Below are 12,500 nucleotides of genomic sequence, written 5' to 3'. Positions count from 1 at the left end.
AGTCCAGGTTTGAAGAGTCTAATTATTGTAGTTTTTAAACTAGAGCATATTTAAGATGCTTCAGGTACTGAAAAATGAGGAGGAAATGCCCTTTAGCCGTTTGCTGAATTGGAAGCAAACTTCAGCTTGGTTCCAGAATGGGTCTGGGTTTAAAGAAGGTGGTGGAAGATGAAGGTGCACCACTTACTAGCGGCCAGAAGATGGGGCTGTTGATCTTCTCCAGCTGATCTGCAGAGACGTGTGTGGATTTTTTTTGAAGAACAGGATGTCAAGTCAAGGAGGAGGAGGAGGACATGCTGGGACTGGCAGGTCGGACAGAGGTGGAGCCTCAGAGGCAGGAACCTGTTTGAAGGATTCAGAATCAGAGAATAACTGGATCAGGATGTTTGGATCCAACTTCTGCTGCAGGTAAAACCATCTCTCTCCCTCTGGATTTAGTAGGAATGTATTATAGGTTGATTTTGTGGCCAGAGTGGCACCAGATATATTATTAAGAAGTTGATTGATTTTCCATATCAAACAGCTAAAAGTAAAATAAGGTTCTGCTGAAGTAAATCTGACTGTGAAGATCTGCTCTCTGGCCCGGTGTATAGGGACTCCGAGCTTCAGGCCGGTTTCTGTGGCCGGGTGTGTTTAGCTCAAAGAAAAAGAAACACCCTGTTCTGATTTCAGACCAACGCTGAGCCTGGACACGTTTCAGTTTCCAGGAGAAATCCCTGGGATCTCCAGAAACATGTTGGTCTCAGAGATCAGGAAGGTTTCATGTGTTTCATGCTGTCAGGTGTTGTTTACCTCTGAGTTCATATGAGACACGGCGACTGTATGAAAGTTCAGGGGAGAAACCGGTCCGAACACATTCTTCTGTTTCTATCCAATGCTTTGAAATCCTGCAAACACTGAAGGCAGCAGAACATGAAACCAGGAGGTTCTGCTGCAGTTAGGTCAATGTTGGAAGACATGAGAATCTCTGATGACTGGTATTACTGGGTGAGTCCCTGAGAGCCCCTGGCAGAACTTCAGACCTTAAGGTCCTCCTTTCCTCTCTAACGGGTCAGTCTTTATCACTTCAGCAGAATATACCAGACCTGGAGCTTGTTCCAGAGAAGTTCAGGTTAACGTTTCTGATATCAGAGAAAGGTTCTCTCTGTAGGCCCTCTGATGCACATCTGATCCGGTGACAGTGCACCTCCACCACAGTTGGTTCTTCTGGGTCCATTAGAGTCCCTGTAGAGCTGCTTGCTGTAACTGTGACTGTCATTAGTTCTTCCAAGAGGAGACAGCTCTCTCTGATACCAGGTCAGAACAGGATCTGCCGGTTCAGCTTTAGGGCTTTAAAGAACCGTTGTCATTGTCTGCCACTGCAGGCCCACATTGTTATGTTCTGGTTCCTGTCTGATTCTCATTGTGATGTGTTCAAATACACATAAGGAACCACAGTGGAGGAACACAATCTGATCAGCGTCCTGCCAACTGTTGTCCCAGGAACTTCGAACCAACGTCCAGATTTCTATGTTGGTTTTCCAGTAAACGTTGGAAGTTTTTGGTGGTTTGTGGGTAAGTTCTGAAGAGTCTGGGTTTTCCCAACACTCTAAGTGATTGTTTTCCCATAACGTTGATGATCACAGTGAAAGAGAGACTGTAGTGGTCGCTGCAGCTTCCTGTCTGCCTGAGACGGGGCTAATCTCTACTTCATCCCGAAAGCCAAGTGGACCTGAGCTCAGCGCCGCTCGCTGATTCAAAACCGCTTATTAATAATTAAAACGCAAAGCAATCAATTACTGTAATTTATGAGACAGGAGAACAACCTGACAGGAGGACGACCTGTTGGATCAGAACAGAGATGGCTGGAGCTGACGTCAGCCAATCACCTCGACAACCCTGTGCAAAGATCCTCAATAGCGCAAGATGCACATTTACTAAATGTTTACCTTTTGTTGCAAAGTTTGGAATAAAAGCTGCTGGTTGAGGTAGAAAGGTAATACTGGCGATATGTAGCCTGAGTGAAAGTTCATGTGTGAAAAGGTTTTATTTTGCAAAAAGGATTAAAGTCATTAAAATACTGCCATTAAATTTAGAATATTTTGCTCTTGAACTCTTTACATTTTCTTTCTAAATTCATATTAACCATTATTAAAACATTTAAGAAGAATCATTATGTTTACTTTGTAAAGTGGAGAGTTTAGAAAAATGAAAACAGCAAAAACTGTGATTTAGGAAGAAATATGGGGAGAGTTTGTTTTCTAAGAGCCGTTATTAAAACAGTTTTTTCAGGTTGTTTCAGTGGGCTTCATGTGGATTCATTTCATTTATAATATGCTAAATATTAAATACTGAACACTCAAAACACTTTTACCTAATGAGTCTTTAATGCCGGATGCTCAACGATGCACAGGTGGGTGGGAAACCTGGGTGAGGTGCCTTGCCCAATGGCACACTGTTCTGTAGCAGGAGCCAGAATTGAATGAACAACTTTCAGATTATAAGATGATTCCTGACGTTGTTCTGACCCGGCAGTGAGGTGTTGCTTCTGCAGGAGCAGGTCTATGATCTGGAAACAGTCCCTTGGAGATAAAAACAGAAACTGGTTTATGGTCATATTAAGGAGGACCTCGAGGCGGGACTCTACCACTGCATGGAAAACAGCTTCAGTCCTGAAGACCTTCCAGACCTCCAGACTGTCAGGAGACGTTTTCTTCTGGTTTTACACCACAGTAGGAACTCAAGAACCATCCGTGATCTAGATCGGTCACAATCCCATCATTTTCTCTACGTCTCAGGTTGATTTCATAATTCTTGAGTTTGACTGAAGGTAGTGGGGGTTATTGTTTATTCTTGCAGCGGTGATTGAGAACTTGTTGTGGTCCAACCCTGGAGATGTTCTTCAGTCATTGTCCATATTTAACCCAGAAACATCAGTATAAATATTCATTCCTCTGCTCATTGGTTCGGTTTTAATTCAGCCCTAAAGGAAAGCGTTGATCGTCCATCCGATTAATCCGAGCCACTTTTTGATCACATTCAGGCACAAGAAGTCCTGATGTTGGCGTTTCTCATGTTTGCACATAGAAAGGCATTGTCGTCTTTTCTGCATCGTTTCAACAAAACATCAGATTCCATCATCCTCAGTCTCTGTAGTCAGACACAAAGCAGAGGAATGTTTTGGATCTGAGCTCATTTTATTCATATTCTGACTCCAGGATGTTTATGTTTATTGATTTGTGCAAACTGCAATTTTAGAAACTATTGAAACTAAACATGAGTGAGTTTTATCTAATAAACAGTCATATGTCAGGTTTATCTGACACTTTGTGTCTGAGCGTCAGAGTGGATCTTAAATCTGCTCTAGATTGGTTCCTTTGTACAGTTTATGCTGAGTTACAGCAGGAGATCTGGTTATATTTGATCCTGTTAGATCCAAACAATCATCATCGTCTCTCCTTCTTTCCTTCAAGTGCTTGAAATCCACCTGAAATCCTCAGAAAGGTCAGACCTACTCTGATTTAAGCAGCTTATTTAAAGTTAAGCTCTGGTTTAATAAGAGCGGAGTAACCTGGGGTTAGTTAACTTCAGTTGTCATGGTAACTGCTTGCTTTATTAGCCATGAACTCTGACCAGCCGGCAGCTAACAAGCAATTGGCACTGTTCTGGCAGTGGTGTGTAAACATGAACGTCTTCATGAAGAAATATAAATCTGACTACAGGAGTCCTCAAGCTTTAAATGCTCTTCAGGTCCTGGTCTAGGGCTTCTTCAGAAGATGGCTCTGGTTGTTTAGGAGAATCAATCAGCCATCCTTCATATTCTACCTAATAAGTCATTGAAGAAGCTCAAGGTAATTCATTCAATTCAATTCAGTTTATTTATATAGCGCCAATTCACAACACATGTCGTCTCAAGGCTCTTCACAAAGAGTTAGGAATGGTGTAGGGTTGTTGGGGAGGTTAGATTAAACTACTGAGTGTTAGAGTTTGGCCATTTTAGAATGGGTTATGTGTAGGGGTACTAAGTAAAATAATAAACTGATAAAGTTTGTCCATGTAGAGCCCACTGATGGTCATTGTTAAACTAAAAACCACAAAGATTGGGATACCTCTCTCTGTCAGACTGATTATAACCATTGGAAAAGAGAAGGGGTCATACAGGTAGCAGAAACGGAGTTTAGGCTAAACCTGACTCCCCCTTACTCCATCCAAGAGGGAGGGAACAAGGCTCCTTCCCTGATAAGCTAAGCCAGTCTAACTATAAGCTTTATCAAAAAGGAAAGTTTAAGCCTTGCCTTAAAAGTAGACAGGGTGTCTGCCTCACGGACTAAAACTGGGAGGTGGTTCCACAGGAGAGCCAATGAAGGGAAGCTAAAATAGGAGAAATATGATCTCTCTTTTTAATTTTCATCAGAACTCTTGCTGCAGCATTTTGAATCAGCTGAAGGCTTTTAACTGCATTTTGTGGACATCCTGATAGTAAAGAATTACAATAGTCCAGCCTTGAAGTAACAAATGCATGGACTAGTTTTTCAGCGTCACTCCTGGACAGGATATTTCTAATTTTGGCAATGTTCTGGAGGTGAAAGAAGGAAATCCTAGAAACCTGTTTAATATGGGATTTAAATGACATGTCCTGGTCAAAGTTAACACCAAGGTTTTTTACTTTATTACTGGAGGTCAATTTAATACCATCCAGGTTAAGTGATTGACGAAGCAGTTTCTTTTTTAAAGACTCCGGTCCAAAGACGACAACTTCTGTCTTGTCTGAATTTAGAAGCAAAACATTTAAAGTCATCCAAGTTTTTATATCTTCAAGACATGCTTGTAGTCTATCTAACTGGTTGGGCTCATCAGGATTTATGGATAATTAAAGCTGAGTATCATCAGCGTAACAGTGAAAATGTATCCTATGCTGCCTGATAATTTGACCTATTGGAAGCATATATAAAGTAAAGAGAATTGGCCCAAGTACTGAACCCTGTGGTACTCCACAATTAACCCTGGAGTTTAAAGATGATTTATCATTTACATGAACAAACTGGTATCTGTCAGACAGATAAGATTTAAACCAGCCTAGCGCTGTTCCCCTGATCCCTACAGCATATTCCAGCCTTTCTAAGAGAATATTATGGTTGACTGGATCAAATGCAGCACTGAGATCTAACAGAACCAGAACAGACACAAGTCCATTATCTGAGGCCATAAGAATATCATTAGTGACTTTCAGCAGAGCTGTTTCAGTGCTATGATGAGTTCTGAAACCTGACTGAAACTCTTCAAACAGGTCATTGCTGTATAAATGTTCACACATTTGATTAGCAACTATTTTCTCAAGAATTTTAGATAAGAATGGAAGATTGGATATAGGTCTGTAATTTATTAAATCATCTCGATCAAGCGAAGGTTTCTTAAGTAAAGGTTTAATTACAGCTAACTTAAAAGCCTGTGGTTCTGATCCATTTACTAAAGATAGATTAATCATATCTAAAATGGGGCTGGTAATCAGAGGGAACACTTCCTTAAATAATTTGGTTGGGATTGGGTCTAACATACAAGTTGAAGGTTTAGATGAAGCTAATATTTCTGATAACTCAGGAAGCTCCACAGGATCAAAACAGTCCAAACACAGATCAGGTTCTGCAGTTATTTCCAATGTTGTCTCACTTGCTGAGGATGAAGTAATCATCTTCAGGAGTATGTCAAAGATTTTATTTTTAATAGAATCAATTTTATTTAAGAAGAATCCCATAAAGTCATGACTGCTGAGAGCTAAGGGAATGGATGGCTCAACAGAGCTATGACTCTGTGTAAGTTTAGCAACTGTACTAAAGAGAAACCTAGGATTATTCTTGTTCTCTTCTATTAATGATGAGAAATAAGCTGTTCTAGCTTGGTGAAGTGTCTTTTTATACAACAGTAGGTTATTTTTCCAGATTAAGTAGGAATCCTCTAGGTGTGTAGAGCACCATTTTCTCTCCAATTTTCTAACATTGTGCTTTAAAGTATGCAGCTCTGAATTAAACCAAGGAGCTAGCCTCCTATGAATAATTACATTCTTTTTCAAGGGAGCTGCATTGTCTAATGCATCACGCAATGATGAAACACTATGAACAAGAGAATCAATTTGTGAAGGGGAAGAAACAAAATAATTGCCCTCCACTGTGCTTTTCAGTGATAATGAGGAAATTAAAAGTGGAACAGATTTCTTTCAAGTGGGGAGTACTCGGTTAAAAAGTTTGTTAACGTTTTGAGCAAAGCCAATTGAGTCTAAGATAGCATTAAACGCTATATTTAGGCTATCACTTTCAGTGTCAACATGAATGTTAAAATCCCCCACTATAATAACTTTATCTGTATTTAACACTAAATCAGATAAAAGGTCTGAAAACTGATCTAAAAATTGAGAGTAAGGACCTGGTGGACGGTACAAAACAACAAACAGAAGTGGTTTTAATGCTTTGCAATTTGGATGAGGAAAACTAAGGATTAAATATTCAAAAGAGTTGTAGCTATTGATTGGTCTGGGACTAATCAATAAATCAGACTGAAAGATGGTTGCTACTCCTCCTCCTCGCCCAGTATTTCGAGGAATGTGAAAATTTTAATAATTAGTAGGAGTTGACTCATTTATAGTAACATAATCCTCTTACTGCAGCCAGGTTTCTGTGAGGCAAAATAAATCAATCTGATTGTCACAAATCAGGTCACTAACTAGCAAAGTCTTTTTGAAGAGAGAGATCTTATGTTCAGTAAGCCACATTTAATTGTTTTATTTTTCTTTTTAGTCTGAGTTGTGTTTATTTTTATTAGATTTTCCTGATTTCCTCCTTTTAGATTATTTTTTAATATATTTAATTTTGGCCGTGGGCGAGACAGTCTTAATAGGGTAATGGGTGGGTAGTAGTACAGAAGCTGCAGAGAGGAGTGTTAAACTACGACCCTGCTTCCTGGTCTGAATCCTGGGTTGTCAGAGTTCTGGAGAACTCATAAATTCGGTCAGATTCCTAGAAAGAAGAGCAGCTCCATCCAAAATGGGATGAATGCCGTCTCTCCGGATCAAACCAGGTTTTCCCCAAAATGTTTGCCAGTTATCAATGTAACCCACATTGTTTTCTGGACACCACCTAGACAGCCAGCGGTTGAATGACAGCATGCGGCTAAACATGTCATCACTGGTCAGATCAGGAAGGGGACCAGAGAAAATGACGGAGTCCGACATTGTTTTAGCAAACTTACACACCGAAGCAACACTAACTTTGGTGACCTCCGATTGACGTAACCGGGTGTCATTACCACCAGCGTGAATAACAATCTTACTGTATTTACGTTGATCCTTAGCCAGCAGTTAGTAGAAAGTCTTAAAGTTCCCTGACATTCAAACATCGGTTTAGTGGCACTTTATCAAGTTCAAAAGAGCTTTTAGAAGATGTTAATTCAGAATTAGTGGGATGCATAGTGATAGAATTGGTAACACTGTGGGTTTTCAGCTAAAGGTCCCTGGTTCAAATCCTGGTCTTGGTTTTATAGATGAAGCATTGGAGACATTGTTCACAAGATCTTGATGGAGCATCTGGCCCAGGGTGAAACAGCTCAAGAGCAGGTTGTAGATGTGACTGAGCTTTTCTAAAGTTTTGAATGTTCTTAGAGATAGTTACTACTTCACTGTGCAGGTCTTGGGAACATCTGGGAGCATCTTTTGAATCCCTTCACCTACTTTGATTTCTTTAGAGGTGCTTCAGCAGGTCTGTGGACATACCACAAAGGTCTCAGTTGTTTGGTTTTTAGCTTTTGGTGAGATTTAGAAGGTCTGATATGTTTTTATCCATTTGAAAAGTTTCCTAAAAGAAACAGGACTGAAGGATATGAAGATAACTGAACAGGGTTTTTATGTTGGAAACATCTGAGATGAAGGCGTGTAGATCTTTTAGAGTAAGTTATGAGGGTCGTTACAGAAGATTAAGTCTTTTATTCATGTTAATCAGAACCCTGAACCGGTTTTGAAGATAATTATGCTCAAGAGGCCTGAAGGCATCAAAGAATTCAGGAAATTAAAAAAGGGAGATACTGGAGGCCCTGAATACTACAGCAGTCATCTTTAAGAAGGTTTTTTAAAGATCTGCTGGAAGGTTCCAAGTTCTAGAGCGGTAGAAGAACTTTCTCTTCATAAAACAAATTTCAGAGGTTAATTTGTGAATCACCAACTGAAAGACACCTGAACTGCTGTGTTCAATGAAGGGAATGAGGTGGACTCACAGAGATTAACATCTGTCAGCCTTTGAGCTGATCATGTGTCTGATAGTAAACGTGTAGCTCTGTGTCATGTTAACTCCGTGTGGTCGAACTTTCTCAACATTCCTGTTTGTTTTCCAGTGTTGTGTAGGAAGACTCAGCTGATGGATTTATGAGCTCAGCTCTATTATTTCTGTCCTGAACGTGACCACACCCGCACTCACCCACAGGGTAAAGGTTGGGTTTTCCTCAGATGTTCTCTGCTCCGATTGGCTGCTGGCCTCATGATGTCACATGGCACGCCGCCTTTGTGGATCCCACCAAGTAGTAAGAGACAATCCTCTGCAGGAATGTTTGCTCTGCTCTGATTGGTTGATGTTCCGGCCACAAACCTCGACTCGGTTTGATGATTGACAGCTCATGTTGTTTTCTGCTCACACAGAGTGGTATGTGTGTGTGTGTGTGTGTGTGTGTGTGTGTGTGTGTCAGTTACATGCCAGTCTGCTGAAGGGAGGGGCCGAGTCACACAGACAGATAGTGAAACAGAGAGGAGGGAGGACAGATAGCTGCATTCCAACACAGAGTCTCAAACACACCTGAAACAGATCAGAATAAGATTTGGAGTGGATGGATGGACGGATGGATGGATGGGCCCCACCCGAGAACCAGGGCCTCACTTAAGTCTTACAACTCACTTGAACATTGAAGCCCCATCATATCTCCAAGGCCTTTCATGGGTGTTTTGACCCCACCTGAGTCTTGGGGCCCCTTCTGAGCACCATGGGCCCTCTTGGGCATTGGTCCCAACTCAGAAACTGTCATTAAAATCGACCGGATTTCAAATGGACCTGATCAGGTTGTGATCTGATATTAATGTTCAGTCTGTCTACAGTCTGAATCCTTCTGGTCGTACTATTGTTCCTCCACAAAGACAGGAAACACACACATGATGTGATGTCATGAAGGGGTGGAGTCCACAGAGCAATGTGGGTGGGGCTCACAGCTGACAGGAAGAGCAGGACTTCCCTTTGTCAACAGAGCTGGTCTGGAATCAGCCCCTGTCATTGTTCTGTGAGACAGAGTGCCTGGCTTGGAGGCTGCTGGGCAGGAAAACTCAGAGTGTAGCATTCTGACACTGGAGACAGGGCTTCTCACTTTCTAAGAGGATTCAGGCCAAACGTCATCATGATCAGATGCTGCAGCTGTTCAGGGTCCTTCAGAGGTCCAAACTTTGTCCAGACAATAAAGCAATGTGGGCAAATCAGAAAAATGGGTCGGACAGAAAACAGCAGCTAGATTTTTTTCTAAACATTCAACAGAAGTTAAAATAAATAAATCTGTTTGCATCAGAGCTGCTCCTGCAGAGACTGATTCTACAGGATTCATGTTAAACTGTTTTAACACAACTATCAGCTGCAGGATATCAGGACTTTAGATTTCTGGAAACATGTAAACATCCACCTAGCCTGTTGGACAGATTTTGGACAGCTTGAACTTTCACAATAAAAGTTGCAAAGTGCTTTACAAAATAATAAAAGGAGTAGTAGGTAAAAACAAAGATGAAACAGGTAAATCGTGTAAAATACATTTGAAAAGATCAGTTTTGAGATCTAAATCCTAAGGCTATCGTGTGGAGAGCTTAGAGCCTGGGGGAATCTGGGATAAAAGCTCCTTTAGTTTGTGATGATGCATCCAGCAGACAAAAGTCACAGGACCTCAGGGATCCGTTTGAGTCCTGATGGTCTCAGGTGTTCACCAACAAGATTCAGTTCAACAACCTCGCCTGTCTGCATGTTATTTAAAGTATGCAGGTTAAATTCCTGAGAACGTCACCACATACTGGACCTCCATCTGTCCAACACCAGCCGAATTCGTGTTAGGCACAGCTGGAGTCCGGTTCCCTCTCCGAGCTGAGCTGTTTGTCTGTAGCTCCTGTTGGACCGAGGGCAAACATGGACAAAAGTAGCAGGAGATACAGAAAACATGTTTTATTGCTCTACTAAATAAGAAATCACTTCTAGAGTGCTTCGTCATATTCTGCAACCATAACCACGGTTCTATAACTTGTTCTTTAATTTGCAATATCTTGAAGGGAGCCTGAGAACCAGAACTCCCAGTTTGAGCTGGAAGATGTTCTCCCAGCGAATCTTGGCTGGGTTGCGTGTTTCTGGAGTTATGTGGAGGTTAGCGTATTCAGACGGGTTCTGACACGAAGAACAGCTCTTTACTGTCATTCCTGATGGGTTCTGCATGCATCTGCTGTTACTCCAGGATTTCTGTGAAAAACAATCAGTGGCTGTTAATGTTCGGATTCTAGGATCTGCCGCTTGTCCCAAATGTTCTGGATCTGTTCCTGGGAGATCTGCTCTTAGAGGAAGATGTCGGAACTTCTTCTGCGTGGATCAGGATCCAACCTCTGCTGTTGCCTGATACAATAAAATTCTTCCCTCAGGAGCAGAAACTCTTCACTGAGTGAGTCCTCACAGGCCCAGACAATGGTTGGGGCCAGGTCCAGAAATGTCTCAGAACCAACAGACCTCACAAAAAAACTGAAAACAAACCAACAGAAACATGTTGAAATTGATACAAAGCTGTGGGAGAATGTCCCACATGTTCTGGCTGAGGAACGAAGAGGTTCAAACTGAGCATCAGACAGGTTCTATAAGATGTCCCAAACTAACAATCAGAACTTTAACAGGTGAGATGGGCAGAATAAAATCTCCCTCTAAGTCCAGTTCTATTTCATCAATCATCCTGAGCATGCACAGGACAGCAAGCGATTTCAACGCTGTCCGAGCTCAGAACCTTTATAGTGCAGAACAAATTCTGTGAAGAGTGAATTAAAGCTCAGGACCACAACACTTTACACATGATAATTTACATTTGAACTATTCTTTTCTCTTTCTAGAAGCTACACCTGGCCTGGCTCCGTGTTTATCTGTGGTACCTTCCTGGAGGGGGACATCATCCAAGCTGCTACTGCTGGCAACAACTTAATGCTCACCTTCTACAGATGATCCACATGACCCTGTCTTTCAGTGTTTAACCCTTTCTCTCTCCTAGACATGGCTACTGACTGAGCTTCTACTGTAACTAACTCTATGTGCTCTCTTTCAGACTCTAACCTTGAAAACGGAGTCATAGTTCATCTGCTCAGTCTTTCTCTCCAAGACGAAGCCTCTAAAGGAGCTACAACCATTAATGTTTCACTTTTCTTTCCCATAGAAAGTACTCCTGGATCAGTGCTTCTTTGTTCTCTTTGTGTCTCTGCTCTGTTCTCTCAAACCTCCAGTCGGTCGTGTCAGATGGCCGCTCACACTGAGCCTGGTTCTGGTTCTGCTGGAGGTTTCTTCCTGTTAAAAGGGAGTTTTTCCTCTCCACTGTCGCTACATGCATGCTCAGTATGAGGGATTGCTGCAAAGTCAACACCAGTGACTGTCCACTGTCTCTACATGCTCATCCAGGAGGAGTGAATGCTGCAAGTCACTGACTGGATGCAATCTGCTGGGTTTCCTTAGATAGAAAAACTTTTTATCCAATTTGAATAAATAACTGAATCTGACTGGTTGATAGTCAGGATTAATTGGAATGAATGAACCTGACTGGGAATCTGTATGATTTGATTGAACTGACTTTGTGAAGAGCCTTGGCATGACGTGTTGTTATCCGGCACTACAGAAATAAACTGAATTGAAGTTAATTGAATCATGAGATTTTAACAGTTTGACCTACTGGGATAAACTGAAGAACTGTAATTCAAACATGAAGTGAGGAGATATTAAGTGGGAGAACCATTCTGGATCCAACTGGGAATCTGTTGTTGCTGATCTCATGTTTTCTTTATTTAAGGTCACTGAGAATCAGCACTGACCTTTGACCCTTCATCAGAAGAGTCATCTATCTGAGGGGGCGGGGCCAAGGAGCAGAGGGAAGTAAAAATGGCAGCTACTTCCACAGTACTGTCTAGGGGTAAGTTCTGTGTTTATACAGAAACAAATTGGACCTTAAAGGTTCTGTCTAAGCAGGTTAAGTTTCAATCAATAAACCAACCTGCTGTGGATCTGAATCTTGTCCCAACTAAGCAGGTTGAGATTTGATCAACGAGCGAACCTGCTACAAGAGCAGAACCTCTAATGGACCTAGTACAAGTGTGACCCTTTCTGTGTGCGCCTTGACCTGCTCAGTAATGCCATATGATTTTTCAGGTCTTGGACTGGTCCTGGTGGTGTTCAAGTATGAGTACGAGGACAGGGACGGAGTCCTAGTCTCCATCAAACCCAACGAACGCT

The 12,500-nt window shown here is 41.7% G+C and overlaps 1 long non-coding RNA gene across 1 annotated transcript; it reads left to right on the top strand.

Annotated features, from left to right (window-relative positions):
* The first annotated feature begins 288 nt into the window (after positions 1-288).
* LOC124864673 lies at positions 289-12,492 on the top strand. The gene is made up of 3 exons (XR_007037340.1): positions 289-408; positions 12,061-12,180; positions 12,417-12,492. It is a non-coding gene; the product is annotated as an uncharacterized LOC124864673 (long non-coding RNA).
* Positions 12,493-12,500: the final 8 nt, after the last annotated feature.

Source organism: Girardinichthys multiradiatus, chromosome Y, assembly GCF_021462225.1.
Source record: "Girardinichthys multiradiatus isolate DD_20200921_A chromosome Y, DD_fGirMul_XY1, whole genome shotgun sequence".
NCBI lineage: Eukaryota > Metazoa > Chordata > Actinopteri > Cyprinodontiformes > Goodeidae > Girardinichthys > Girardinichthys multiradiatus.
The sequence above is the reverse complement of the archived record's forward strand: the minus strand, read 5'-3'. Positions and strand labels throughout refer to the sequence as shown.